A 23869-nucleotide genomic window follows, 5' to 3' on the forward strand; every position below is an offset into this window, starting at 1 on the left:
CTTAACCCTTGGAGCTTTTCGGGTTAGTATGGAGTTATTGGACTTAGGTTGTCATTTTTGGGACCAAATCTCCTTTTGATGCCTTGTTGTGGTTATACAAGCATCAAGTTTCGAACTTTACGTGACATTCATGTTTGGGAAAGCCAGATCTATGGTTTGGGGAAACAGATCTGACCTCAGGAGGTCAATAGACTTTATGCATGGCATGAAATCGCTGAGTTGTTCTTGAGACTCAGCGAGTAGGGTTTGGGTTTCACGTAAATTGTTCAGCGAGTAGACTCACCGGGTTGGGGGATGACCCAATGAGTCAGGGAGAATCAAAGGGGGGCTGAGTCAAGCCGGAACTCGCCGAGTTGTTCTTGAGACTCGGCGAGTTGAGTCGTGGTGGCCCCGTGATTCATGCCAGGTGGAACTCGTCGAGTTAGGGAAGTACTTGATGTGTCAAGAGAGGATTCGAGGGAGTCAGTGAAGACGTATAGACTCGCCGAGCCGCTCTAGTGCACTCGCAAAGTCCGGTCAAAGTTGACCATTGACCATTGACCAGAGTTGACCAGTGTTGACTTGATAGGGTTAGTCAACCTAATTTGTGAAAGTGTTAATTAGAGATATATTGTGTTATAGGAGGACTATAGCTCGGGAGATCGAGCGCTAGTGATTTCAGGGATTTGCGAGTTGTCGAGATACACGAGGTGAGTCTTCTCACTATACTTTACCTTAAGTAGGTAATCAGAGTTATGTGACAGAGTATTTGTATGCTATATGTATGTTATGTGTTGTATTGCACTATTTCTATGTGACTTATGTTGTGCATGCTTATAGAGTTGGAACCGGAAGGTTCACAGAGTTAGAACTAGGGTTCACAGAGTAGGGTCCACGGACCCACATAGTTATAGTCTCGAGTGGCTAATATGTGCTATGTGTGGTATTTTGGGGAACTCACTAAGCTTTGTGCTTATAGTGTTTGGTGTTATTTGTTTCAGGTACTAGTGATGACCGTGGGAAGGCGCCGACTTGATCAGTACACGCACGGGATTTTTATGTTATGAGATCTTGGGATTTTTATATGTCATGGATTGAGTTTCAAACATTGATGTTTTTATGAATATTAAATGAATTATGTTTTTATAAAATGCAAAAAATTGTTTTGAAATTTACGGTGTAACAAAGTCGAAGAAGAATTCGAAGTCGAAGTCGGAGAGGAATTCGAAGTCGACGAGGAGATCGAGGAGGAAGAAGAAGCTACTGATGGGACAGACTGTGAGCCGGAAGAAATCAAGCCTCCTGTCCCTCATCCTCCCGAAGTCACACCATATCACCCAGGACCCATTCCTATCTGGGGAAGCCACCTCTACTATTGGAGCCGTGAACAAGGTGTACGCCCTCCTTTCGGCATGTGTCGAGATTTTTATAATGTCAGCGGGAGAGGCTCAGCTGAACGAGCACTTCCCGTTATTGTAGGCACTATAGCTACCCAGAACTACCATGCGGACAAGCAAGCGGCCAGAGTTCACAAGATCAATGCTGCTACACAGGGTAACGCCGCAGACATCCGTCGTCTGGAAGGACTACACGAAAATACCCAACTCTACACAGGGACACTTCAGAACCAAATGATGACATCACTGACAGAAATAAGAGAGATGAAGGAACAACAAGAAGCTCTTGAAAGGCGCCTAATGGGAGTCAAGCAGTCGGATGCCGAGTCTAGCTCCAAACACACAACACGACGCAAGTAGAATTTGCCCAACTCCAACAATTTTGATTTAGAATAGGACCTCGGATAAAGTTTTTCTTATTTCCTTTGAACTTGTTATCGGAGACCTTTAGATAGGTCAAATTTTCCTAAACACGAAGCATAATGTAACGCACCGTATGTGTGACATATGTATAAATATGAAGTACTTCTTTACATACCTCTCGAAACGTATGGGTTTATCTAAATTGTTATATCTACTTTGAACCAAAGTCAAAACAAATTACAGGATACAACTAACCCTCTAGTACACGATTGGCAAATCATTAGAAACTTACAGTGTTCATTATTATTTCTCTACCAGAACATGCCTCCTCGTAGATCAGCACGCAGAAACTCAGCTCCAACACCACCTCCACCACCCCTCCAACTATGGATGCAGCCATGTTCCAAACCGCTGTAACAGCCGCTGTGACCGCAGCGATGGCTCAAATGAGTAACAACGGGTCAGGAGGAGGAATAAACAACTTTACAAATGGCCAAAGCCAAGGCTGTTCCGGAGTATGTACTTACAAAGATTCCACCAACGGAAAACCTATTCCCTTTTATGGGACTGGGGGAGTGATGGCTCTATCCTAATGGATAGAGAAAACGGAAGCTGTATTCGAAATTTGCGCATGCCCTGAAGAGAGCAAAGTAAAATTTGCCGCTTTTACTTTCTACGAACGAGCCCTGACATGGTGGAACGGCCACGTCAAGGCACTAACCCTAGTGGTGGCGAACTCCATGGGTTGGGAAAACCTGAAACGAATGCTCCTACGAGAGTACTGCCCAAGAGGCGAGATTCAGAAACTTGAACAGGAACTGTGGGGCCTTAAGATGGTAGGCTCGGACATCGTAGGCTATACCAACAGATTTAGTGACTTGATAATACTTTGCCCAGGGATGTTGATCCTGAAAAGCCAAAAGGTGGAGAGGTACATCTAGGGACTATCACCCCAACTTCGATGGAGTGTGTTAGCCTCCAAACCCATGACATTAGACAACGCCAAAGAACTGGCGCAATCTCTTGTTGATCATGGTGTCTGTCAAGGAGTCCCGGCTATCGTCGAGGAACCAACCAAAGGGAACAACAACAACGATAACAATGCCAACAACAACAGCAAGAAGAAATTCTGGAACAAGAGAAAGGGGAAAACTTCGCAAGAACCTTCAAAGAAACAGACGGTGGCGGTTCATGCCGCTACTTCTCCCACTACAACTCCTTCTACCCCTGCGCCAACAAAACAATATGCTGGGAACCTGCCAAAGTGCATCAAATGCAACTACCATCACCACGGTAATTGCCGCAAAATGCATTGTAAAAACTGCGACAGGAAAGGGCACACTGCCTGTTTCTGTAAGGCACCAGCGCGGCCAATCACTCAAGTTCCTGGTACTGGGATAAGCCAGGCATGTTATGGGTATGGAAAACTGGGCACTTCAAGAGGGATTTCACCAAAGCAAAGAATGTTGGCGGTGTTGGGAGAGTGCAGGTGATAGGTCAGAACAAAGCAAGAGTTGATCCCACGGTGGTTACGGGTACGTTTCTCCTCGACAACATTTATGCATGCATACTCTTTTACTGCGGTGCGGAGAGAAGTTTTGTGAGCCATAAATTCAAACACCTACTTAATCAAAAACCCCAACCACTCAATAAAATATTCATTGTAGAAATGGCAAACGGTAAAACGGAAAGCGCAAGCGATATGTACGTAGGGTGCACATTAAATTTAAACGAGCACTTATTTCAAATCAACCTTATGCCCATTTCGATAAGAAGTTTTGATGTCATCATCGGCATGGACTGGTTAAGTCTTCACCATGCCGATATACTTTGTCACGAAAGGGCCGTTCGCCTCAAACTGCCAAACGGAAAAACTCTTGTCATTTATGGTGACAAACCTAGTACAAATTTACAAATCATCTCCTGTGTTAAAACACGAAAATATCTTCGCAAGGAATATCATGCCTTTCTAGCTCACGTAGTAGACCAGAAACAAGAACCGAAGAACATTAAAGAAATTCCGGAAGCCTGCAACTTCCCAGACATCTTCCCAGAAGATCTTCCAGGAATCCCAACAGAACGTAAAGTCGAGTTCAGAATCAACTTAATCCCCGGAGCTACTCCAGTAGCAAAGTCGCCCTACCGACTAGCCCCAGCCGAGATGCAGGAACTGTCCAGTCAATTGAACGAGCTGCTGAACAAAGGCTTCATCAGACCAAGCTTCTTACCATGGGGAGCACCAGTTCTATTTGTGAAGAAGAAGGACGGATCTTTTCGCATGTGCATCGATTACCGGGAGCTGAACAAACTCACGCTCAAGAATCGATATCCCTTACCGCGCATAGACGATTTGTTCGACCAACTTCAGGGAGCAAGCTACTTCTCAAAGATCGATCTAAGGTCTGGTTATCACCAACTGCGAGTGCTGGAAGGAGACATCCCCAAAACAGCATTCCGAACACGCTATGGTCACTACGAGTTTGTAGTGATGCCCTTTGGATTGACAAATGCACCAGCAGTGTTCATGGACCTGATGAACCGGGTATGTCGTCCCTTCCTGGATAAATTCTTGATTGTGTTCATAGATGATATACTCATCTATTCAAGAAGCAAGGAAGAACACAACCAACACCTCTGCAAAGTTTTGGAAACATTGAGGGCAGAAAAGCTATACGTAAAATTTTCTAAGTGTAAGTTTTGGATTCAGGAAGTAGATTTCCTAGGTCACATAGTAAGCGAAAAAGGGATACACGTGGATCCTTCTAAGATCAAAGCAATAGAGAATTGGACGACTCCGAGAACCCCAACAGAAATCTGGCAATTTTTGGGACTGGCAGGGTATTACCGAAGGTTTATACAAAACTTTTCGAAGATTGCTAAGCCACTTACCACCTTAACTCAAAAGAGTGTAACCTTCGACTGGGGAGAAAAACAAGACATCGCGTTTCAGACACTAAAGGAAGCCTTATGTGGTGCGCCCATCCTAACCTTGCCAGAAGGAACAGAGGACTTCGTGGTCTATTGCGATGCATCAACCAAGGACTCGGGTTTGTCCTAATGCAACGAGGGAAGGTCATCGCCTACGCCTCAAGGCAACTAAAGACGCACGAAGTAAACTACACAACGCACGATCTCGAGCTAGGACCAGTCATCTTCGCTCTAAAGATATGGAGACACTATCTCTACGGCATAAAATGTACAATCTTCACCGATTATAAAAGCCTCCAGCATATCCTCAACCAGAAAGAACTCAACTTGAGACAAAGACGGTGGGTAGAACTACTAAATGATTACGAATGCGAAATTCGATATCATCCCGGAAATGCTAACGTGGTGGCCGACACACTCAGCTGGAAGGAATATTCGGGCCCCAGAGTGAAGTCTCTAACCATGACAATCCATTCACACCTGTCGACGCAAATCAAGGAAGCCCAAACAGAAGCCTTAAAATCTAAAAATGTGACAGGGGAAGCCTTAAGGGGAATGGATAAGAAGCTTGAAGTCAAGAGTGATGGAGTTCATTACTTCATGGATCGGATCTGGACGCTGAAGTTTGGCGGATTCAGAGAAGTCGTCATGAACGAAGCCCATAAGACACGATACTCCATACATCCCGGCTCCGATAAGATGTATCTCGACCTCAAGAAACTGTACTGGTGGCCGAACATGAAAGCCGAAATTGCTACCTATGTGAGTAAATGTCTGACGTGCGACAAAGTCAAGGTAGAATACCAAAAGCCCTCAGGATTGTTGCAACAACCAGAAATACCCGAATGGAAGTGGGAATGGATAACCATGGATTTCATAACCAAACTACCCAAGACGGCAAGCGGACTCGACACCATCTGGGTGATCGTCGATAGGTTAACTAAATCAGCGCACTTCCTACCAATCAAAGAGACGGATAAATTGGAGAAACTAACTAGAACATACCTCAGAGAGATTGTACGACTGCATGGTGTACCCATATCCATTATCTTGGACCGAGATAGTAGATTCACCTCAAGGTTCTGGCAGTCGCTACAAAAATCTCTAGGAACAAGACTAGACATGAGTACTGCTTATCACCCACAAACTGACGGCCAGAGTGAGAGAACCATACAAACCCTAAAGGATATGTTGAGATCTTGCGTAATCGATTTTGGCAAAGCATGGGACACCCATCTACCCTTGGTCGAGTTCTCATACAACAATAGCTACCACACTAGTATCAAGGCTGCCCTGTTCAAAGCCCTCTACGGCCATAAGTGCAGATCACCCCTGTGCTGGGTTGAAGTGGGGGACACACAACTAGCAAAAGGACAAGCAACGGACAACACACTCACTGGGCCAGAAATCATATGGGAAATGACGAAGAAGATTGTTCAGATTCGGGAACGACTAGAAGCATCAAGGGACAGACAAAAGAGTTACGCGGATAAAAGACAGAAACCCTTGGAATTCCAGGTTGGAGACCGTGTCCTACTAAAGGTCTCACCCTGGAAAGGATTAATACATTTCGGAAAGCGTGGGAATCTGAACCCAAGATACATTGGACCATTCGAGATCCTTGCTAGGATCGGTCTGGTGGCCTACAAACTTCGATTGCCTCAGGAACTCCACAACGTACACCCTACCTTTCACGTATCAAACCTAAAGAAGTGCTTGTCCGATGAGACCCTTGTCATCCCTCTAGACGAAATTGAAATATATGAGAATCTCCAGTTCGTAGAAGAACCGGTAGAGATCATGGATCGGGAAATTAAAAGGACTAAGCAAAGCCGCATACCTATTGTAAAGGTCCGCTGGAACGCCAAGCGAGGACCTGAATACACCTGGGAACGCGAGGATCAGATGAAACAAAAGTACCCGTATATCTTCCCTAACCCATAAACTCAGTCTTAGATTAAATTTCGGGACGAAATTCCCTTAACGGGGGGATGATGTGACAACCCTATATTTTTCCAAAAGCAATGTAACACTCAAAAGTCAAAGACAATGAAAACTATTTGGAATCAACAAAATTAACCTCAAAATAAAGTGTTCAGATATCTAAATTGGGATGCATCAAATGTTAGACATCGTGCCAAGGTTTCCAAAAACATGAAGAACATTCGAAACCGGGTTATATTGAAGAAACTATAACCACTCAAATATTACGGCACACACGGTAAAACACTGTTTAACGTAAAAAGTGAAATTACAATAAAATGCATTTCAGCCTTAAGTATCTAAAAAAAAAGTCGTAGAGTTCATTAAACTGTAAACGTACATAAAAAGATCGCCAAAATTGGACCTCGTATGAAGAAGTTACGAATTTTCTAAGTTTCGTAACAGTAGTAGAGGGATAAAAACTCGAATTGAAAATCGAGTGATATTTAGCTAACGCAACCTAAACGAGAGTTGAAGGTCTCCACAATAGGAGTAAAATGATAAAAAGACAAACGAAAACCGACGTCAGATAAAGAAACTATGAATTTTTAACGGACTTTAGCAGTCCCGACCTATTAAAAACATATCATTAAAAATAAATTCAAAACTAGCCGACGGAGTCTAAATGAAAGTTGTAGAGCATAATCTCATCTACGCGTGGATATAAAGAACGTGAAAAATGGAGCCCGTATGCGAAAGTTACGGAATTTAGAAGACGGAAGCCAGGATTACGCCCAACGTAATGTAGGAGTACGCCCAGCGTATTCAGGTGCAGGGTCGAGTCCCATCGGCTGCAACTCTACGCCTAGCTAGACTCGAGTCGTAAGCCATGACGCAAAGTTACGCCCAACGTAACCGAAGTACGCCCAGCGTACTCGCGCCCTCATCACTATAAATAGAAGGCATAAGCTCCGGATTTTTGGCACACATTCTCAAACTCCCACTCACTCTCACACACTTGCAAGCACTAGAAGCCGTCCCGACACCCTCGATTTCCGCATTCGAGCCCCCGACGAAGAATCTACGCTACCGAGATCCCCGAGGAACTCGAAGATGCAGCTTTCCGCGGTTGAAGTTCTGCTCGAATCTAGTCCCACTATCTTCAAACCAAACAGGTGAGTTCATACCCCTACTTTCAAGTATTTTTATGTTTTAGGGGGGGGGGGGGGAAATACAAGTACAATACAAGTAAACGTATCGTTTTATAAACATAAATGAAACATCTATCTTATTATGTATCGATATAAACATCTTACTTTACGTATAAAGTTTCGTATATCATCATGTTATTTTCACCAAATGGAACATACCTTCTGAAAAACTATAATGGGTATAGTTAGCAAGTTATTCATACATTCTTATGTATACATCTTGAAAAACGAAATACTTTCAACAAAAATGAAGTAAAGTCTTTCTTATCGTAAATCTATTTATACAAAGTGATGTGAGATATTAAAACTTCAAGGTACTTTTATGTATGCATTTCAAGTCCTGTATTATATACCATAATCTCTTGGAGGGAGAGCGTGATACTTGTGTATAGATATATATGGTATTGACAACCCCACACCTAAACTGTTAGCTACAGTTAGACCGGAAAGTCTGGGGAGACAAATGTCATAACACTACAACACCTGAAGAATGTTGTTACAGGCAGTCTGTGTCAATAGTATGGTTATAAGACTCACATGAAAGTATAAAAACAAGTTTGATTTACGAGATTTATATATGCATTCAGTATTTACATTATTTTGAGCACCAAGTTTTTCTTTATCATTCAAGTACGAAAGATACTAACGCACTCAAACTTTGGGAACTTTTCAAACTATATAGAAAATATTGGATTTTTTGAAAACCACGTTCATCGATTTTCTACCAAAAAGACATACTTTGCAATACAAAACACTTATGAACTCACCAACTTTATTGTTGACACATTTTTCGAAACCACTTGTATTTCTCAGGGAATCAGTAATACAGGTAACTATCAGCTTTTGAAGAAGGAACGCTAAGGATGTTTATTATTATTAAACATTTTACATCAACATATTGTAATATTCTTTTGGAAATATGTATAACGCTACAATATACATTTTTATTATATATATGATGGTTGTGTTACTTTCTTTACAATATTCAATTGTTATGGTACTACGTGGAGTCATCCACCCCTGAGTCTTTCTGCCATTTTGGTTTGGGGGTGTGACAGTAAGGGAGGGTTTCGTGCTCATAATGTTGCTTATATATCCCCCAAACCCTAAATATTAGGGTTTCCTTCTTCGATGAATACGCCCAGTATACACAAGTGTACGCCCGGCGTACTAGGGCGTGCCTAGTACGCTCATCGTACCCTTATGTACGCGCAGTGTACTCCTCTTGATCCCAATAATTGCAATTTAGACCTTAGACTTTCATGGCTTCACCCTTCTATCCCTAGGGACTATAAATGACAAATCTTGGGATGTTACAATTCTCCCACACTTAAACTAGGCTTCGTCCTAGATGCCGGCTGCAGCGAACCATTCACAATAATGCTCCCACATCTTGGACTCTGGCTCCCACGTCTACTCGGATCCTTTCCGATGCTACCACTGGTTTCCCTACATAGTTCAAGTGCTCTCCGACCTGAACATCACCCAACGATACAACCGCCTACTCATCCAATATGCGCCTTTGCAGCTGCCAAATATGAAAAGCGATGTGAATCCAATCGAACCTTTTCAAAAGGATTATCCTACATGCCACTTTGCCAACCTGACAAAATCCTGATGATCCAAAGTATCGGAAACCCAAATTTCCCTCTTCATGAAGAGAACCGTTTGTGGTGACAGGGTAATGCATGGTTCAGCTCCCAAAAATCATAAAAAATCAATCCACTAATAAACACGAACCCTCATGCCTAGCCCAATCAGCCTCGGGTTAGAATACTAAGCATGCCTATGACGAGTCCTGTGACATCCGGATTTGCGGGTATGCTATTTTGATTATTTAATTTTTGGAGTCATTGGAGGGACTCGACGAGTTGGTGCATCAACTCGTCTAGTAGGGTCGTGACTTTTGACACGTTTTAGCGACTGGACTCGCCGAGTCGGCGCTAACGAGGAAAACCCTAATTTCTCGGGTTGAGGACCTATTTAAAGGTCCTTATGGACTTCATTTGCGGCCACTTACTCCCCGGAGAAACCCTAAAGAGTGAAGAGAGCTTAGAGAGCAAGGGAAAGGCTAATTCTTCATCCTTTTGGTGTGGTCTTTCAAGACGGAGTGGGAAAGTGCAAGCTAGATCGGTTGTGGAGCTTGGATGTATGTTGTTCATAATGAGATTCGCTTCTGGAGGTACAAATCCTTTCCAATTTCGTGTATTTGATAGATTTCTTGAATCTAGGGGTTCTTTGCATCTTTTTGAGTTGGATCTTGAAGCATGTGATGTCCTAAGGTGGTGTAGATGTTAGATCTGTTCCATGAGAGGTGCAAAAAGTCCCAACCTTCCAGCTTTATGTTATTTCATGAGAGTTTTGTGAGTAGGTTACCATTTTAAAGGTTATTTCTCCATTTATGGCTTTGTAAGTGTTGCATGAACGTAATGTTTGAACCTTTACGTGACTTTTGAGTGCTAGAAGGTTAGATCTACTAGTTAGTGAAGCAGATCTGACCTCAGAAGGTCGTTTGAGTGTTGTCGTGGAAGAAACTCGCCGAGTGCATAAGGAGACTCGACAAGTCGAGTCGGGTTGTCCCATAATTCATGACCAGTGGTAACTCGTCAAGTGGAAGGATCACTCAACGAGTCGAGTAAGGTTTAGAAAGACCCAGAGGATACGCTTGGACTCGCCGAGTCACCTATGTGCACTCGATGAGTCTGGTCAAAGTTGACCGTTGACTTTCGTTGACTTTTAGAGTCTAGTCAATGTTTGGACTTTTGAGCCATTGGAGGGGTAAAATGGTCTTTTACCCTCCTGAGGGAACTTAGAGAGGGAATAGCCTAGCCTTTGAGACTCGTATTGATTAGAGTAATTATTTTATTTGATTAGGCAGAGGGTAGATCAGTACTTTCGAGTTCGAGATTTACCGAGTTACCCGAGGTGAGTCTTCTCACTATACTTTACCTAGAGTGGTAATTAGAGTTATGTGACAGAGTATGTTGTATGCTATTATATGATGTGATATCTATGTGATTTTGTGCTATGTGTGATTTAGAGTTTACAGAGTAGGACCGAAAGGTCCACAGAGTTAGGACCAGAGGGTCCATAGAGTTATGGGACTGGAGGGTCCCATTGAGACACTGTGACCAGAGGGTCATATAGAGTTATAGCCTCGAGTGGTTAATATGTGTTGTATGTGGTATTTTGGGGAGCTCACTAAGCATTTATGCTTACAGTGTTATGTGTTATGTGTTTCAGATACTAGTGACGATTGTGGGAAGGCGCCGACATGATCCGTACACACAGACCAAGGATTTTATTTGTGATCTTGGGATATGTTTTATTTGATGACAATTGTTGAACATGAGATTTGAGAATGTTTAAATGATAATTATGTTGTCTAAAAAATGAAAAATTGTTTTAAAAATTAATGTCGTTACAAGTCCAGTCATCCCTAAGATGGAATACCGTCTAATCCCACACATGTTTGGCCCAATCAACCCTTGGGTTGGAATACCAAACATATCAGGTGATATGGGCATATTTGGTTATAAAATGCATGCATTATCTTAATACTTTATGTTGTTTTTATATCATTTTATGGACAAAAGGTACTTAATTAGCTTAATATTTCAATTTCAGCAATAAAATACATGCTCGGAAGGAAAACGAAGCGGAATTGGCGATTGAAAGCTTGGATCTTGAATTTTGAAGAAAGAACGATGTTGCTGGACAGCTTGACCCATCATCAGTGTTTTGGGCATATCTCATGAACCGAAACTCCGATTGAAGAGATTCAAAATGTTCTAAAAACTAGACACAATTTTGGACGACTTTCGTGTTTTGAGAAAATGTTGATTCCGGAAAAACTCGACGAGTTTTGTCAGAATGTTCCAGATTCGAAGATGCCTTGCCGTAGACGCTGTATACGCGGATTATCGAAAAAACTCGACGAGTTATTCTTAAAAAGTCATCGAGTTGACGCTGTTTTCAGAATTTATATATAGAAACTCTTGTCATTCGAACCCTAACTTTTGCTGGAGGCTAGCTGCGACTTTTGTAGACCAGAAGGGTTCTTGGAGCTGCTTATTTCGAGATTTCAACATAAGAGACAATTTCAAAGAGAAGCAAAGGCAAATTATCATTCTTCTTTTCTTAATCTTTGTTTTGAACCATGTTTGAATCAGTAGATTTTGATTTTAGGTTATTACTTGCTGTAGATATGAGCTAAAAGCTTTTTACTTCTGTTTGGATGAGATAATCTTATGAACATGGTTTGATTGAGTGGTTGGATTAATATTAATTTGGGTATTCATCTTGTTAAGCTTGTTAAAGATCCTCATGTATTGAAGATAAATGTTTTTTGTTATTAAGTAAGTTATTTAGTTGCATGAACATCTTCTTGATTACTTGATTCATATAGTTTTGTGAATACAAGATTGTATGCCTAGGAATAGTGAGCATGAAACTAGGGTTAACTAGAAAATATGTAAATCAATTTGTGAGCATGTGTAATGCACAATCACATATGAATTGATTGAATTGAACAAATTTGATTAGTTATTATTACAAGTCTTATTTGATATGAACTGAACACTAGGAAACTTGTTAGTTTAATCAACTGGCCACTATTTGAATTAACTTGTCTACTAAAGGATTGGTAATAGTGAACATGAGCCCAATCACATAAGGAATCAGTAACCATTGACATATTAATTCATTGCACTTGCCACGAAATCAACCATAGGAATAAGTGAATCGAATCTAAACAGAAGTCTCTTTTATCATTGAATCTAGTTGTCCTTTCTTATTCTTCTTAGGTGTTAATTGTATTTGTTTGAGTTTTAATGTGCTTGATTAGGTTTCTAGTCTTGAAAAACTAGAGAAAACCCCTTTTTTATTTAATTATTTTTAATTAGATAATACTAGTACTTAATTTGATTGTTACCGTTCCCTATGTTCGATACCCTACTTGCTTAAACTAAACTACTATCGATAGGTACACTGCCTGCGTGTGTTTGTTTTCATTTGAGTTTGTTAGGATTAAAACTAGTTTGTTTTAAACACATCAAGTTTTTGGCGCCGTTGCCGGGGAACGGTTCTAATAGTTTATTTTATTTTCTAGTGTTATCGATCCTTTGTGTGATATTAATCTCATTTAAAGTTACACGTTTTCTGTTTTAAATTTTTATTATCGTATTATGTATTTTCCAAATCTCGATGCTTTTGATGCTTTTCTTGAGGAAGTAGTACAAAAAATTGAGCAAGAAGATGAGGAATATGACTCAGATAATGATTTGAAGGAATTTGTAAGATGGTTAGATAACATCTTGCCTAATGAAAAAGAGCAATCTGAGTTACAAGAGCTAGAGTTAGAAGATGAAGAATTTAATCCATAAAGAGATTTGGAGGAGCTGGAAAGATTGCTAGCAGAAGGGTCGGATGAAGAACACGAACAAGCTGAGTTGCAGGAACCAAGCCGTGGTTTGACCATTATCACGACATGGCCCCCTATTTTCCTAGATTGTGTTTCGAAGCATGGGGTGATGACTCCAAATTTGGAGAAAGTTATGAAATGTGCTCCACTTCTGATTAGTATCCAATCGGTCCCAACCCTTATCAAGATTCATTGGTTTTATATATTCAAGCTCGTTTGGCCAATTACAGAAGCAAAGAGCCAAATTTTACAAATTGGTCCACCAAAGAAGATACTCAATGAAAGAGATGGATTGGAATTGAGTTGATTGGAAGTTTATTAAGTTGAGAGTGCAGCTACAGACTCGCACAAAAAGAAGCGCTTGCGGGAGGCAACCCGTCATTAGAGTTTGCTTTTCTTTTTCTTTCTAAACTTCTAGTATTTAGGGGTAATTTAGGATTTTTTATTTTGATGTTATTATTATTATTATTGCTTGGTATTTGTTTATGATCTTGCAGAAGTTAGGGTGAGAGTTGATGAATTAATTAAAAGCTTGAGAGAAATAAAGTGAAGGGTCGAGTCTAGACGAGAAGATGTGAGGATTTGAGTGATGGTATGAGTCTGATGCTTAAAATGATTAAAAAGGAGTCTCGTCACTGAAGAGTATAAGGAGATCATTTTCCGAACATTTCCAAGAGCTTTTTCCTGAATAATTAGAGCTATACCACACGAGATTTGACACCCAAGGCATGGATGAGCTGTTCCCATGTCTAAAGTCAGCTAAAGATGGAGCTTAATATGAAGAATATCAACCTCGCAACTTCTATCCCAGCGGAGTCTGTGTGACATCCCCAATTTTCACGGCCAGAAAAGACCGATTTTGTTTATGCTTTATAAAAATCAGAGTACTTCATTTCATAAAAATATTGTGGAATTTGTTCCCAGAAAAACACGATAAATACGTTATCAAAACATTTTCAAAGAAACGTATTTTATTCATTTTAAAATGTTTGGGGTGTCATCGTCAATACAGAAACATAAGCATAAACGGAACTTACATTTATCTACACTAGTGATCTACATCTCTTTAATCTCTCAGTGTAATGTGACTTCGTATCAACACCTGTGATATAAATAAACTGAGTGGGTCAGGTTGGGAAACCTGGTGAGTACATAGGGTTTTCAACCCACAATATTATAATTATTATGTTTAAACAATTAAACAATCAACCCAATTACCCATCCCCATTATCTTCTTTACTCTTAAGGATTTAACCTAAGAGTCATCTATCCTGCATTCGTTTATTCTGAAGTCCCTTACTTCCAGGGTTATAGGACTGGCACTAAGTCCATAGCTGCCAATGGTCGTTCGTAAAGCACTAATTCAATAGCTGCTATAGTCTATTCATCGGGTACTAAATCCATAGCTACTAGTGTTTATCTAATAGGTACTAAGTCCATAGCTACCAATTCGCAACAGGTACTAAATCCATAACTACCGGTGTTTGTCCAATAGGCACTAAGTCTATAGCTGCCGATGTTTATTAGGCACTAAGTCCATAGCTGCCAATGTTTACTCACATCATCTTTTATCTCTCCTCGTTCATCTACCCATGTCATACCCAACATATTCGTATATATAAAATACGTATACAATTTAAATCATTTAAAACATGCATAAAACGTTCATCCAGAATAGACAGCATGTACTTAGCATGTAATTTGTATAAAATACTTCATATCTATGTGTAAGATGAAAGTAACTATGCACTCACCTGAAAGGTGGTGAGTCGGCACTCGGACAACATTTCGTTACTCTTAAAACAATTATCCCTGACGAAACCTAGTATCATTACCACTAGAGTTTAGTCTAACGCTTGACGAGACTAATTTAATAGTCTAGCTATTATTACTACTATATAAGCGTTAAATAACACTCAATATAACTCATAATTGTGACAACCCGATGTTTCAACTCTTTGTAATGGCCTAATAAGTCAAGTATTGTAACCACTTTCAAGTTAAAGAAATTAACTTTGATAATAAAATGTCCAAAAAGTTTCTATTTAACTACCTACTATGTTTAATATCATTAAACCGGGATCGTACGTAAAAAGAATGCCCAAATCCAGCTTCGTATATTGAAGTTAAGATTTTTCCAAGTTCGGCTTAGTAGCAGACAGCTAAAAACTCGAATCGGAGATCGAGCGACTTTTGGCCGGAATGACCTAAATGAGAATCGAAGGTCTCGACAATGGTATTTCAGCGGTGAAAAGTCTGGCAAAAACCGACGTCAGATAAAGAAGTTATGAATTTTTAAAGAAATTCCTTAATCATGTCATTTTATAAATAAATAATAAAAATAATTTCGGAATTTGCCAACGGAGTCTAAACGAAAGTTGTAGAGCGTAGTCTCACCTACACGTGGATATAAAGACCATCGAAAACGGAGTTCGTATGAAGAAGATATGATTTTTTGAAGTTTATTAAATAAATTATATATAAATTTAATTCAAAATCCGGTAATATCCGAAGGAGGAGTCAGCGTCCTCATCCGAGTTACGCGCCGCGTAACCTCGTACACCCCGCGTATGCGAGGGCCTTGGTCTCGGTCCGTCCACGTCGCCCCTATGCGAAGCTACCCCCTTTTCGTCCCATCCGAAGCCGAGGCAGTCGAGGACTCGGTCATGCATGACGTACGCGTACGCGCTGCGTACGAGGGTACGCCCCGCGTACCGAAGCGGTTCAGCCCCCTATAAATAGAAATGCGTGGGTTCCCGGAAATTTTACTCATTCTCTCTTTATTTTCTTGCGTTTTGCCTCATTTTTCGTGCCCGCACTACCCCGAAGCTCTGGTCTTTTTGCTCAAGTCCCGAGGGTCGATTTTACTCCCGAGATTCCCGAGAATCCCGAGAAAAATCTGTTTCCCAAGACGAAACTCTGCCCGGTTTTCCATCTCGCTATCTTCAAACTTTCAAGTGAGTTCATACCCCTTAATTAACCCTTTTTAAATATTCTAAATGCTTTTATATGCTTTCTAAGGGGGGGAATTACAAGTAAAACACACGACTACTATCGGGTGTTATATATAAATATTTTTATACACTTTTATTAAGTAGAATCATATGTGATTTACAAACTTTATAGGGAACTCTCGTATACAAAATATATTACAATAGAATCCTATCTTTAAAAATATAAATTGTTGTATTGCATGTATAAACTAAACATTTTCTTAGATTATATGTATACTTGCCTACCTTAGGCTCTACAAAAATCTATACAGTTATGAAATGTGATTCCTTTTCTAGGCATTTTCTAAACAAACAAGTCACACTTTTAGAAAACTATAATAGGTATAGTTTTACGAGGATATTGCTAACTTTTACATTCTAGAAACATGATTTTCAAGAAGTCACTTTCATATACAAGAACAAACAAACATTTTAACACGTAAATCTGTTTTTATACCACGGTTTTGTGAGACATTAAGTTCACGTACGTTCGAGTACACATTTCAAGTCCTGTTTTATATACCAGAATCCCTTGGAGGGGGAGCATGGTGTTTGTGTATAGATCTATACGGGCTTGACAACCCGCACCCTGACTGTTAGCTACAGTCCACCATTTGGGGTGACAAACGTCATAACATTCCAACGCCTGAAGAACATTGTGTATAGGCATTTCAAGTCAATAGTATGGTTATAAAACTCACATGGGGTATTCAAAATGCATTGATTTACAAGGTTTTCAAACACATTGGTTATTTTACACTTACATACATTTTAGAAACAAACATTGGTCTTGAGAGAAGGCTACTTTTATACTAGTAGAAAATATAGGATTTTCTAAACACAACACAACCAAGGATAAAACATTTCATTTCATACAAACATTGTCATTTAAATACTTATGAAACTCACCAGCTTAAATGCTGATCTACTCTTTCAAAAATTTCTTGTATGTCCCAGGGATTCAATAACTACAGGTAACAATACGCTTTTGAAGAAGGGATGCTGTGGCGCCACTTAAATCTCACATTTTGACATCATATTGTAATTGGTTTTGAACATGTACTTTTTGACAAATGTAAACTTTCTATTATATATATGATGGTTGTATTGTTTTCTTTACTATGTATTCAATTGTTACGCTACCACATGAAGTCATCCACCCCCGAACGTTTCCGCCGTTCAGGTTTGGGGGTGTGACAGATTGGTATCAGAGCAATGTTTATAGTGAACTAAGTATATCGAACCACATAAGATATACAAACTATAAATGCTTAAGGGACTAACACTCTCTGACAAAACATTTTTCTTTTTACGCTTAAGCAGCGTTACGTTTAACTTAAATTGATAGTTCATTTAAATACAATTACATGCATACAACAAATTATTTTCATGATATCTAACTATACAACAAGTATTTAGACTAGTTGACACTACGATTAAGACTCGATATATGTAATCAGATTTTGGACAAATATAGCGTGATCAACTATATTTGCCCGAGATTGGACCAACGTATATCGAGGAATGATCGTAGTAAGCAACAAGTCAAAACTTACCAAACCGTTACTGGAATCAAACACAAGAATTTAAATACTATAGGAGTATTTGCTACCTAAACTAGTTTAACTTACATGTTTTGCAAGTTTCAACTTTATTCAACTCTTATAACCCTATTTCTCGTACAGTCAAATGGCTGGATTTCACCACCCCGGCGACCCCTACTTTCCCAACCAAGGCAACGGATGATGGGTCGAAGATGATCCCGAAGAGGAAGAGGAACCCATAGAAGTGGATGATGACTCCGGTACCGACTCAGAACCGGAAGTGATCGATCCACCACCCGTTCAACCTCCCATCTTCGTAAGGAACTTTCAAGGACCGACTCCCGTCTGGGGAAGTCACCTCCATCATTGGAGCCAACAACAGAACTTACGCCCTTCCTACGGCATGTGTCGGGACTTCTATGATGTCTGCGGCAGAGGTTCGGCTGATCGGGCACACCAAGTAATGGTGGGTAAGCTAGCCAATCAGTCCTATCAGTCCGGAGTTCAAGCTAGCCGACTCCGGGATGTCAACGTGGAAGTACAGGTTCACACTTCTGACATCCGTAGGCTGGACAAGATACAAGACAATGCTCAACTCCAAACCGAGGCATTCCAAGCACAAATGATTGCAGCCCTCACTGAACTGAGGGAACAAGAAGCCGATTTTGATAGGCGTCTAATGGAGTCGAAGCAATCAGATGCATAGTCAAGCTCCAAGCGCAACCTACGTCGCAGGTAATGCTTGTCAAAGACTCAAATTTTGTTATAACTTAGGACCTCGGCTAAAAGTCTTTAAATTTCTTGAACTTTGTAATCGGAGACCCTTATAGGGGTCAAATTTTCATGATCGTTGTATCAACTTTTATATTAATATAAGTGACACTATTATTAATACGTTGAGTATTTCGTTCAAACCTTGAAAAGTCTTTGAGAAACCAAATACTTGTTTCATACTTTCAGTCTTACAAATAACTTTCATTCTTTTATTTTAAGACTCATACTAGCATCTGTTGTTGAACTATAGCAATTTAGTTCATGAGTCACATTAATTTTCTATTCTATGGAATTCTTATCTTTTCCTTTTCAACCTATAGTTGAAGGATGCCTCCGCGTAGGAATCCAAGGCGAAGCAACGGTGGGGAAGCACCTGTACCACCACCACCTCCACCACCTCAATTTGATGCTGTTATCTTCCAAGCAGCAGTCACCGCAGCGGTAGCAGCTGCCATGTCACAGATCAATAACTCGAGTACTAATGGCTCGGGATCTGGCACACACCCATCCAACCATGGCGAGAGTCATGGACCACCCCGAGAATGCACCTATAAGGACTTTACTAATGCCAAGCCCCGGATGTTTTATGGATCTAGTGGTGTGATAGCCCTGAGACAGTGGATTGAAAGGACAGAGTCAATCTTTGAAATCTGCTCCTGTCCCAAGCGCAGCAAAGTCAAATTTGCAACTTTCACCCTTATTGATAGAGCTTTAACTTGGTGGAATGGCCACGTTAAAGTACTTACCCTGATAGTGGCAAACTCCATAAGCTGGGAGAGCCTAAAAGCCATGATGATGAGAGAATACTGACCACGGGGAGAGATTCAAAAGCTCGAGCACGAACTATGGACTCTCGGAATGATTGGTACCGACATCGCAACTTATACCAACAGATTCTGCGATCTGGCAATCCTTTGCCCAGATATGATTGCTCCCAAGAGCAAGAAAATAGAAAGGTACGTCTGGGGACTGACGCCCCAAATACGATCAAGCTTATTAGCTTCCAAACCTGACACCTTTGAAAGTGCTAAGGAACTGGCACAATCTCTGATTGACTACGGAGGTCATCAGAACTCAACCGTTTCTGCACCAGAACCACAGAAAGGAAACAACAACAACAACAACAACAACAACAACAGGAAGAGAGTATGGAATAAAGGGAAGGGTGGGTCTTCCTAAGAATCCGCAAAGAAACAACTGGTTTCAGTGAATGCTGCCACTGTACCTACTACAGTCCCTACAAATCCCTACCCCACAAAGCCTTATGTAGGTAACCTTCCAAAGTGCACCAAATGCACTTACCACCACCATGGACCTTGTCGGGAAATGCAGTGTGCCAACTGTAACAGAAAGGGACACACAACACGTTTCTGCAAGGACCCCGCAAAGCCGATCACTCAAGTTCCCAGTGCGGGTGTAGGCCAGACTTGCTACGGTTGTGGCGAGGTGGGCCACTACAAGAGGAACTGCCCTAAGGCTGCAGGCACCGGCGGTGTGGGACGAGTTTTGGCGATAGGCCACGACGAAGCTGTAGCTGACCCAACTGTAGTTGTTGGTACGTTCCTACTCGATAATTCATATGCATGCATATTATTCAATAGTGGAGCGGAGAGAAGCTTCGTGAGCCAAACTTTATTCATTCACTTAAACCTAAACCTAGCAAGTTAGAAAAATCATTCACTGTAGAGATGGCTAATGTAAAAACCGAAAACACTAACTGCATATACATGGGATGTACGTTAACTTTAAACGGCCATTCTTTTCCAACCAATCTCATGCCGGTCCAAATTAAAAGTTTCGACGTCATAGTCGGCATGGATTGGTTGAGTCTTCTTCACGCCGACATCATGTGCTTTGAGAAAGCAGTCCGTCTTAATCTCCCTAAAAACGAAACATTAGTTATCTACGGCGAAAAATCAAGTACAAACCTTCGCATCATTTCGTGCATCCAAGCTCGAAAGTGCTTGCAGAAGGATTGTCGAGCATTCCTAGCGCACATCGTTGATACAAGTCAAGAACTGAAGGACATCAAGAACATTTCAGTAGTACGCGACTTTCCCGATATCTTTCCAGAAGAACTACCAGGATTACCACGAATTCAGAATTGACTTAGTTCCAGGGGCTACCCCAGTAGCGAAGTCGCCTTATCGTCTCGTACCAGCAGAGATGCAGGAACTTTCCAGTCAAATTAATGAACTCCTTCAAAAAGGATTCATAAGACCAATTTTCTCACCTTGGGGAGCACCGGTCCTGTTTGTAAAGAAGAAAGACGGATCGTTCCATATGTGCAACGACTACAGAGAGCTGAACAAACTTACTGTCAAGAACCGTTATACTCTACCTCGTATTGACGACCTATTTGATCAACTTCAAGGAGCAAACTACTTCTCAAAGATAGATCTACGATCCGGATATCACCAATTACAAGTTCTAGAGGGGGATATTCCAAAGACAGCTTTCCAAACTCGTTATGGACACTACGAATTTGTAGTGATGCCGTTCGGATTAACCAATGCACCAACAGTATTTATGGACCTAATGAATAGGGTATGCCGTCCTTACTTGGATCAGTTCGTCATCGTCTTTATCGATGATATACTTGTCTACTCCCGAAGTGAGGAAGAGCATAGTCAGCACCTACGAAAAGTCCTAGAAACACTGCGAACGGAGAAACTCTATGCGAAGTTCTCTAAATGCGAATTTTTGATTCGAAGAGTCGAATTTTTAGGCCACGTTATTAGCGAGAAAGGGATACACATGGACCCCTCCAAAATTAAGGCCATTGAGAACTGGTCGGCACCAAAGACACCTACAGAAATTCGTCAAGTTCTAGGTCTCGCTGGCTACTATCGCAGATTCATAAAGAACTTTTCTAGCATTGCGAAACCTCTTACTACATTAACCCAGAAAGGCGTGGCCTTTGACTGGGAAGCGAAACAAGAGAAGGCGTTCCAGACGCTAAAACAAGCCTTGTGCATCGCACCGATACTATCCCTCCCCGAAGGGATAAAAGAGTTCGTAGTGTATTGCGATGCGTCAAATCAAGGACTTGGTTGTGTTCTTATGCAGAGAGGGAAGGTTATTGCTTATGCCTCCGGACAGCTTAAGACACACGAAGTGAACTATACGACACACGATCTTGAGTTAGGAGCAGTGGTATTTGCTCTGAAGATCTGGAGACACTACTTATACGGAACAAAGAGTACTATTTTCACCAATCACAAGAGCCTTCAACACATTTTCGATCAGAAGGAACTCAACATGCGGCAACGACGATGGGTTGAGTTACTAAATGACTACGAATGCGAAATTCGTTATCATCGTGGCAAGGCCAACGTGGTAGCTGACGCCCTCAGTCGAAAGGAATACACTGGTCGGAGGGTCAAATCTCTGACTATGACTATCCATTCCCACTTATCCACACAAATTAAGGCGGAACAAATGGAAGCTTTGCAACCTGAAAATGTGGCGGGTGAATCCCTGCGAGGAATGGAAAAGAATCTAGAAGTCAAGAGTGGCGGAGCCTACTATCTCATGGACCGAATCTGGACCCCGAAACATGGTGGTTTCAGAAACGTAGTCATGACCGAAGCACACAACTCAAGATATTCCGTTCACCCAGGTTCAGATAAAATGTATCTGGATCTTAAGAAACTATACTGGTGGCCTAACATGAAAGCAGACATTGCTACCTTCGCAAGTAAATGCCTTACTTGCGCTAAGGTTAAGGTCGAGTATCAGAAACCGTCAGGATTACTACAACAACCGGAGATACCAGAATTGAAATGGGAGCGGATTACTATGGACTTCATAACCAAGTTACCCAAGACGACGAGTGGACTCGATACCATATGGGTCATCGTCGACAGATTAACCAAATCCGCACATTTCCTACCCATCAAGGAGACTGACAAAATGGAAAAGCTTACAAGAACTTACTTAAGGGAAGTAGTGCGACTGCATGGTGTTCCGATATCCATTATCTCCGATAGAGATAGTAGATTCACTTCAAGATTCTGGCAGTCACTACAAAGTTCCCTGGGGACTAGGCTAGACATCAGTACAGCCTACCACCCACAAACATATGGGCAAAGTGAGAGAACGATACAAACTTTAGAAGATATGCTAAGAGCCTGTGTGATTGACTTTGGAAAGGCATGGGATATCCATTTACCCCTTGTCAAATTTTCATACAACAATAGTTATCATACAAGCATAAAGGCTGCTCCGTTTGAAGCCCTCTATGGTCGAAAGTGCAGATCCCCTCTGTGCTGGACTGAAGTTGGCGATACCCAGTTAGCTAGAGGAAGAGTTCCTGAAAGCACTCTCACCGGTCCGGAAATCATACGAGAAACGACAGAGAAGATCGTTCAGATTCGTGAACGATTGAAAGCCTCTAGAGACCGACAGAAAAGCTACACTGACCAAAGGAGGAAACCTTTGGAATTCTAGGTAGGAGACCACGTTTTATTAAAGATCTCACCGTGGAAGGGTTTAATACGCTTTGGAAAGCGTGGGAAACTAAATCCAAGATACATAGGGCCTTTCGAGATTCTTTCCAGAATCGGCCCTATGGCTTACAAGCTTAACCTACCGCGTGAACTTAGTAACATACATCCAACCTTCCACGTCTCGAACTTGAAAAAGTGTCTGTCCGATAAGACTCTTGTTATTCCACTCGACGAGATCGAGATCAACGAGAGCCTCAACTTTGTGGAAGAACCGGTAGAAATCATGGACCGAGAGGTCAAGCAAACAAAACAAAGTCGCATACCCATCGTGAAGGTTCGCTGGAACGCCAAGTGGGGACCTGAATTCCCATGGGAACGCGAAGTTCAGATGAAACAAAAGTACCCTCATCTCTTTCATGTTCACTAGTATCTTTACTACTTTAAATTTCGGGACGAAATTCTCTCTAACGGGGGGATGATGTGACAACCCGATGTTTCAACTCTTTGTAATGGCCTAATAAGTCAAGTATTGTAACCACTTTCGAGTTAAAGAAATTAAATTTGATAATAAAATGTCCAAAAAGTTTCTATTTAACTACCTACTATGTTTAATATCATTAAACCGGGATCGTACGTAAAAATAATGCCCAAATCCGGCTTCGTATATTGAAGTTAAGATTTTTCCAAGTTCGGCTTAGCAGCAGACAGCTAAAAGCTCGAATCCGAGATCGAGCGACTTTTGGCCGAAATGACCTAAACGAGAATCGAAGGTCTCGACAATGGTATTTCAGCGGTGAAAAGTCTGGCAAAAACCGACGTCAGATAAAGAAGTTATGAATTTTTAAAGAAATTCCTTAATCATGTCATTTTATAAATAAATAATA

The sequence above is a fragment of the Lactuca serriola genome, chromosome 3 (assembly GCF_051521515.1).
Source record: "Lactuca serriola cultivar US96UC23 chromosome 3, Lser_US96UC23_V15, whole genome shotgun sequence".
NCBI classification, from domain to species: domain Eukaryota; kingdom Viridiplantae; phylum Streptophyta; class Magnoliopsida; order Asterales; family Asteraceae; genus Lactuca; species Lactuca serriola.